This window comes from Nuphar pumila, chromosome 11, assembly GCF_984573655.1.
Source record: "Nuphar pumila chromosome 11, dmNupPumi1.hap1.1, whole genome shotgun sequence".
Lineage (NCBI taxonomy): Eukaryota > Viridiplantae > Streptophyta > Magnoliopsida > Nymphaeales > Nymphaeaceae > Nuphar > Nuphar pumila.
The window spans coordinates 90,561,475-90,569,296 of record NC_143259.1 but is presented as its reverse complement, the minus strand read 5'-3'; positions in this window follow the sequence as shown (position 1 = coordinate 90,569,296).

Sequence of the window (7,822 nt, the reverse complement as noted above, 5' to 3'; positions counted from 1 at the left end):
GCGGAATTTAATCCAGAAATCTGAAGAAATAACTTGATTTTCTTAGAAAAAGGGTCTAGGGGCAAAAGGGTCATTTTTACAAGACTTTGAAAAATTTGGGGTGTTCACAGGGTGGAAGGTACTGCATTAACATTATAAATCCACGTTCTTCCGAGCAACAGGTTATAGGTGGGTGGTACATTGACCACATGAAAAAGCACTGAGTGCACCGAATAATTGATGAACACCTCCAGAAATATCTTGCCTTTAGCTGTTTGACCATGATTGTCAAACCCATAGATAGTGATGGGATCTGGAATGTATTCTTATTCCTTAATCCCTAGTGCCTTCGCTGTCATTTCCAGACATATGTTGAGGCTGCTGCTTCCATCAACTAGCACATGGGGTACTGTCATCCCTCTTACTCGATCGACAATGTACAAGGCATTGTTATGAAAGGAATGAGGCTTTGGAAGGTCCTCATCCGAGAAGATGATCGGTGCATTTGTCATAGCTGCATTCACAATTTGTGCCATGTCTTCGGGTGTGGTACTGGGTTTGACTTTGATTTTTCTGAGCAAATCATCTAGTACTTGTTGGTGCTTGCGGGAATTCTTGGCTAATTCTAAAATTAAAATATTGGACAAAGCGGTCAGAGGCTTTTGAGTTTCCTTTTCTGGCCTGGGCTTGATGAACTGATTAAAGAATTCCAGGATTCCTTTTAATTTGGGGGACGATTTTGTGGGTTCTTCAGACACTTTCAGCTTGTCCAATGCTGCAATTATGTCCATCTTCTTAGAGGTTGGTGGTGCTTGTCGTAGCACTGACACCTGATGCTGAACTTGGAGATCTTGAACGGAACATGGTTTGATATGCTCATGAGGTAGGAAGGGCTGTTCAGATATCACTGCCGTGGTGTGCGGAGGAAATGGCTGATTGAGAATGTCCATTTTTTCTTCTTCATCTCCTTCCACCAAAAGATTCTTGTCAATAAGATCCTGCACAATGTTCTTGAGAACGAAGCAATTCTCAATGTTATGTCCCACTGTCCTGTGGAACTTGCAGAATTGATCTTTCCATTTCCCCATAAACACAGGGGGATCGGCCAGTCTAGGCAACTTGACCATTTCCTTCGTCAGCATGTACTCGAGCACATCTTCGAGCGATTGATCGAGGGGAGTGAATTTTCTGTCGTAGCTCTATCCTTCATGCTTGGTCTTTTCATGCAACTTTGGCCCTTGATCTTGCTGAAGAGGCTTGTTATATTGAGGGGCAGGCTTTCCTTTCTGATCACCTTTGTTGTTTGAGTTTCCTGTGCCATAGCAGTAATCTTTCTTTTGCCCTTTGTAATGATTGTTGTTGCTGTTGTTTTTGGCAGAGTAGGTGAAGTGAGTTTTCTTCTTCTGTTCACCTTAAGGGTTATTCTTGGGAAAAGTGAAGCCTTCATAGACTCCATTCTCTACACTTAACTCGAGCCATTCAACTTGTTTAGTTAGCTCAATGAAGGTCCTGGATGGTGCGGTGGAGATCAATCCTCTCAGAGGTTGAGAAAAGTTGTTGAGGATCAGTGATAGAGCATGCCTTTCTGATATAGGATCTCTCATTTTATTGCAGGATGATTTCCATCTATGAATGAAATCCCTTGCTTTTTCATTTTTGTTCTTCCTTAGATTGCAGAGATGGCTTAATGTTGGGAGCGCCTCTGTATTGAACAAGAAGCATTCAATGAATAAATTCACAACTTTATCGAACTCCTTGAGCTCGGTAGGATTGATATGCTCAGCATACCATTTGGTTGCAACTCCTTCAAAGCTGCGGGGGAAACATAGAAACAATGCTCTGTTGTCCCTCTTGAACCTTAAGCACTCAGCAAAGAACGTGGTGAGATAAGCTTTCGGGTCTCTGGAACCGTCAAACTTGATGAATTTTTGGGGAAGGTTTTCGAGATCATCATCCCCTTCTAGGCCATCATAAAAATCTTCACTGGTGAAGACTTTCTTGCCCTTGTCTCGGGCTTGCAAATCTTGAACGACTCTAGCCATTTCTCTGAATTGCACTTGCAGAGGTTCTTCTGTGACCTAACTTTTTGGTTTACGACTCTTTCTTTGTTCCCGGCTATATTTCTGAAATGTCGGAGGCACCTCATACTCTTCATCGGTGTCTTCCGCTGATTCTGATTCATCTGAAATTTCCTCTGGCTGAACCTGTTTCTTGGAAGCCTTCTTATCCTTGTGACCGTGGAACTGCCGCCTAAACGGATTTTTCTCTGAACTGGTCCTGGGCTGCTCACTCATCATCTTGTTCATCATCTTCCGGAACATAGCATACATTTGTGGATTTATACCATCATCCTCTTGTTGCTGATCTTGACTTCTGACGGATCGCGGGGAGCCCATCTCTTCTTCTGAAGCTGATGAGTACTGAGAAGACGTTGTTCTTTTGCCTGATCTTGTCTGAACCATCAAATGTTGCAGATGCTCTCTGCATAGCAAAGATCTGATTAAATTCTGAAGAAATTGGTTTTTTGGAAGAAATATTTGCTGGAAATATGGTAGACAATTTGAAAAAAGATATCCCATTACTAGGGATTAAGTCGTCGCAGGAATCACGATAATTGTGTTGTCATTCTTTGAAAGAGAAATAAACAACGAGAAATGTGCCTTGTTACCTAGGCGAGGTCGTCAAACCATAATGGAGAGAGAAAATTTTATTGAAATGAGAGAAATATGATTTTATTGATCTTGACATAGAGGTGGAGGACAAACAATTTGCCACCATTCATGATAGTCGACAGACACTTTAGGACCAGGAAAGAATTTAAGGGTGACAAAGGAATTCTAGCCGTAGCGGGCAGAATGATATGCCCTAGACCATTATGCGGAAGTGAGATCGAATTCTACCATAGATCTTAAAGTAGTCGGGCTTCGACGTATTGCTGCCTCTAGGAGAACTGCCGAACACATCGCTCCGGTTGGTAGTAAGTGCAGAAGAATGGTCCCAACAACTTGAATTACTTGCCATAAGCGTACGTATATCTGGGAGGAGATAATTGTCGATCAAAATAGTCCCAGACTATGTCATCTTCTTGGATGCTATCAATCATGGACGGGTACTGTGCCACTGGAAGAAGTTCTTGATCGTTGTATTTGAAAGAGCTTGCTCGGGCTGGAATATGCTGGAAGAACTAGGATTGGAGTGCATAAATGCATCCTTCAACGAGAATAGACTCTCCAAGTGAGAAGCGAGTCAATCCCCGATATAGGAAAGCGAGCACTGCCATAGCTATGGAATGACGGTTGGTCTGTCTACTTTCCCATCTTCTCATGAGCTGGATTACTCTGATATCCATATAGTTTTGTCTGTCTGGGAAAAGGGCTAATCCTACAGTGCATAAAACCATTGCATTCTGAATCCTTTCTCTAGCTGTCCTTGATAGTGAGCTAACTTCGACAAAGGTCCCGTATTGATGATATAACTCAAGCAGATTGACATATTCATTTTCGTCCAACTGAATCAGGGGCCAGGATCGGCGGCCTGTCATACGAGTTAATGAGTCTCGGGAGTCCAAATCCTTGACATTGATCAGGAACTGATGCTCTAACGAATCTCCTGGTTGACCTGCTGATTCTGGTAATCCCATAATTTCTGAAAATTCATCCATTAAAATGGTCATCTCTCCCCATCGGAACCAGAAGGTACAGGTTCGTGGATTTCATCGCTCAGCCATTGCGTGGATCAGGTTGCCATTAATGTTCTGCTTTCCAACTGCTGATGCCAATTCTAATCCGCACTCGCTCAAATGGTCTAGGCACATGCGAGAAAAGCTTTTGAGCCTTGAATAATACCACCAGGGAATGAAAGTTCCGATGCTAAGGGCTCGATGTTCAGGAAAACCTTGTCGCACCTCATAGGAGATGTGACCTTCAGGAAAAATAGGATCGATTTGACTGGATGCCATCAGACTGAAAACAGAGAGAGACTCAGAATCAGACTTAGGAAAATGTAGGAAATTTTGAAAAATTTGCAGGCAGGATATAAAATGTAGCTGGAAATTCGAGATCCAATAGAACGGGAGAATGGAAAATCACCTGGAGTTTTGAAAGAAATTGGATATTTGAGAAAATTATCCAGGGTTTGAGAAAATAAAGGGAAAGGATGAGAATATGGGTATTTGAAAATATTTTAGGGGAAAATATGAGAGAAATAAAGGTAGCATACAAACAATCACATCCTGCACAAACATTTATGCACATACAGCACTACCTAAAAGGCTGACTCTAGATGCATCATTTTGAAAACAGCTGTAGGACCTTGATCCTAACTCTAGGTTTATATCATCTTTGTCCAATCCAGTTATGCTGATATACCCGAATCGAAATCCGAGGTACGTGGCATATAATTTTAACTCTGGTTCTAAGGTAAGGTTTTTCAACATCCTTGAGCGCCTACCGATATACTTTGGACTGTGGCCCGCGGTACGTGGTAGGGGGGTGTTAACCCAAATAAGTGGCCCAGTTGTGAGGCTCTGTCCCGAACTAGGGTTCTGGAAGAGAGCCCAGCAACGTGAAGACCAGGTAAAGATAGGTAAGGTGGTTTGGAAAAAATGATCACATGCAAGAAAAAGAGGGCTCTAAATCCTACAGAGATAGATTTTTGAAAATCTTTGAAGGAGCATACATTGTTTGCATTTAGATCCTAAATTGAGGAGAGTTGTGTTTAGACCTAGGTCTATGTGAGCATGAAAATATCTCCTGATTTTGGTCCTACCAAACCATGCCTAGTCTATATGCAATTAATGTCAGCTAGGTCAGAATCTAGGCTCCTAGGTTCTTATGATATCAAAAGTAAAAGAGCTGACATTTTGAGAACACAATTTTGATGTTGAAATAAGCCAAGCATATTTTTTATTAGACAAGGACAGGTCACATCAATGTCGCCAAACCTATTCTTGTCGCAAAATTTCTCCCTTCTTCCCTTCCCTTGCGGGAGAGAGAGAGAGAGAGAAAATGCTTTCGCGAGTCAAACTTGACCGGAATTTTGAAAATTGTTTTGAAATACTCGCCTCCATTTTTTGAAATAGCGGAAAAATCCATGGGATGGGGATCGACCTGTCGGTACAAGGTTCGACCGTTTCTGCTGCCTTTAATAGGGGTAATCGAACCAAGGACCAAAAGTGTGCTTGACTTAGCTAAATCATCAAAATCGTGTTCTATCCTAAGTGCACAGAGAATTCAGGCATGTGCTATGAGATTTTGTAAAATGCAAGTTGGAAAACATGATGTATGCTCAAAAAATGCTTTGGATTCGAAAAATATTTCTCAGGAAAAAGATAAAAATAAATTTCTCAGGAAACTCAGATAAAAGGATTTGAAAATCACAAGAAAGTTTATGAGGATGTGAGAAAATCCTGGGAAAATGGAGAGAATTCTTGAGAAAAGACTTGAAGAGGAACTATTTGTCAAGGAAAATTCGAACTTTGAAGACTTTCTTTGAAAAATGACTAAAATTCATTGAAAAACTCTTTGAGGAAGGAAAATCAAAACTCGAGAAATTGAAATCCTAAGGATATTGACCTTGAAATATTTGAAAATCGATTTTGATTCTCGAGAAAGATGAGAAATTCCTTCTGAAAATGAATCTTAAGAAAAGAATATTTTTTTTAGGGAAAATCATGGGAAACTTGATTTGGAAAATTCAACTTTAAAATTTTCAGAGTTTTCTGAGGAATCGACTTCCATAGAATGAAATTTTCTTGAGAAAATCATGAGAAAAGCAGATGATACCATGATGCACATGATATGAATGTATGAATGCACTTTGGAAAAGATTTTTTTTTTAGAAATTTGTTGAAAATTGTGTATTAAGCCAAAGTAAATCCTTCACATATTCTGACTGTGGCCATGAACATGTTCAGAGTTTAATTGATTTAATTCACAATATTTTGCAAAATTGGAAATATGATGTGCAATTTTGAAGATAGCCTAAGAGTGTAGGCTCTGTGTGACTAGTAGAAAGATGTTGAATCTGGGTCTCGTCCATATTCCGACTAGGACCGTAAATATAGACTCCACCGAGTTCATCAACTCCCTAAGAGTTGGTGCACGTGACATTCGTGTACATCCATAGTGTTTTTGAAATAAAATGCATGAATCACATAATCATGATATTACAAAAATCAAACTACATGATATGCATCTTAATCTAAGCTGTGAAAGTAAATATTATTCCAAATTTACATTTGATTATTACAATTCCGACATAAAATGAAATGAACAAAAAATTCAAAAGGACTTGGCATCTCCCGGACTTTTCCTGCAAAGTGAGTTAGCACCAAGAAATAACGCAAAAGAGATCGGGAATCTCATATTAATGTCAACGCACTGACGATTATATACAGATTACAAGGGAAATGTCCATGAAACTATAATACTGGAAGCATATATGGAATGCTTATGAAAATGCCTGGACGCCATGTTCAAATGGAATGAGGGATATTACATATACAATATACCTAAATATAAAGCTTATATTAACAAGAAAATGTATATGATATTCATACAAAATGAAAATGTTCATGACATATACTAAGTACAGAATGTACATGATAAGCAGGAAGAACATGGACTTAAGCTGAATAATGAAAAATGTATATATATATATATATATATATATATATATATATATATATATATATATATATATATATATATATATATATATACGATGCACCTTTTAATATAATCCCTAAATTACCAAGAAGGTGCTGATGAATATGTATGGTAAACTTAATAACCCACTGGTGAAGAACTTACTGATATGGTGAGAAATACAGGATATGTTATGAATATCTAGACTAATACGACATAAAAAGATTCTGAGAGATATCTTGAACATGCAAATAAAAGCATGGAGATGCATCAATGACTGTACAAGAGTATTCTATATCATGCAGAAATAATCATTAGTATGCTAACATGGCTGGATGAGTGATATACTAGACATCCACATGATGACATGACTATGCTCACATTCAGCAAATTGAGGAAACGTCAAATATTCTGTAGCGTACAATCCAAAGGCTGATTCCAGGATGTAGTGTCTTTAACACAACCTACTTAGCCATGAAGCAATTACAGTAGGATACCGTAAAGATCAAAACGACTCTTAATTCACCTATGATCAGCTTGATTTCAGCCATTTAGGTGGACTGAGACAAGCTGATGATGAATATTGCAGCAGGGGACATAGGGGTGAAGACATATGCTACAAGATATAACAAAAGAAAGAGTATGGTATAGGGATTGAATGTGAGAACCTACTATAATATACAGACGACAATGTAAAACGTTACAAGTTATGTGTGCCAGTAAAAGAGATGTGCAGGTGAACAAATACAGTGAGTGTGTGGCAGAGTATAACTAAAATATCTAAATCTAAAGAAGCACGGATGGACTAACCATCATCGATTGAATCTATGGTGACTATTCGACATTGAACCGAATTCTAGATGCAACAGAGCATAATCAGCACAAACCAAGCTATATGTATATATATTAATGACATAACAATTGAAAATAAACGAAAGGTCATACATCTTAGAGCCATCTTATACAGTAAATCAAACAAACTAATCTTGCAAAATGGGATCAACTGCTTGTAATAAACGGCTTCAGCAGGTGTCCACTCATAATGACTATTGTGATAAAAAGGCCCTAGATGACACTGTTTACAGAGGTGAGTTGTAGGTTGTACATCTACTCTGCTGGACAGAAGGTAGAATACACTAGTTTGCAGAGGCTAAAAAAAAGAAATAATAAGTAAGAAGGGCTTATAAGAAGATGTA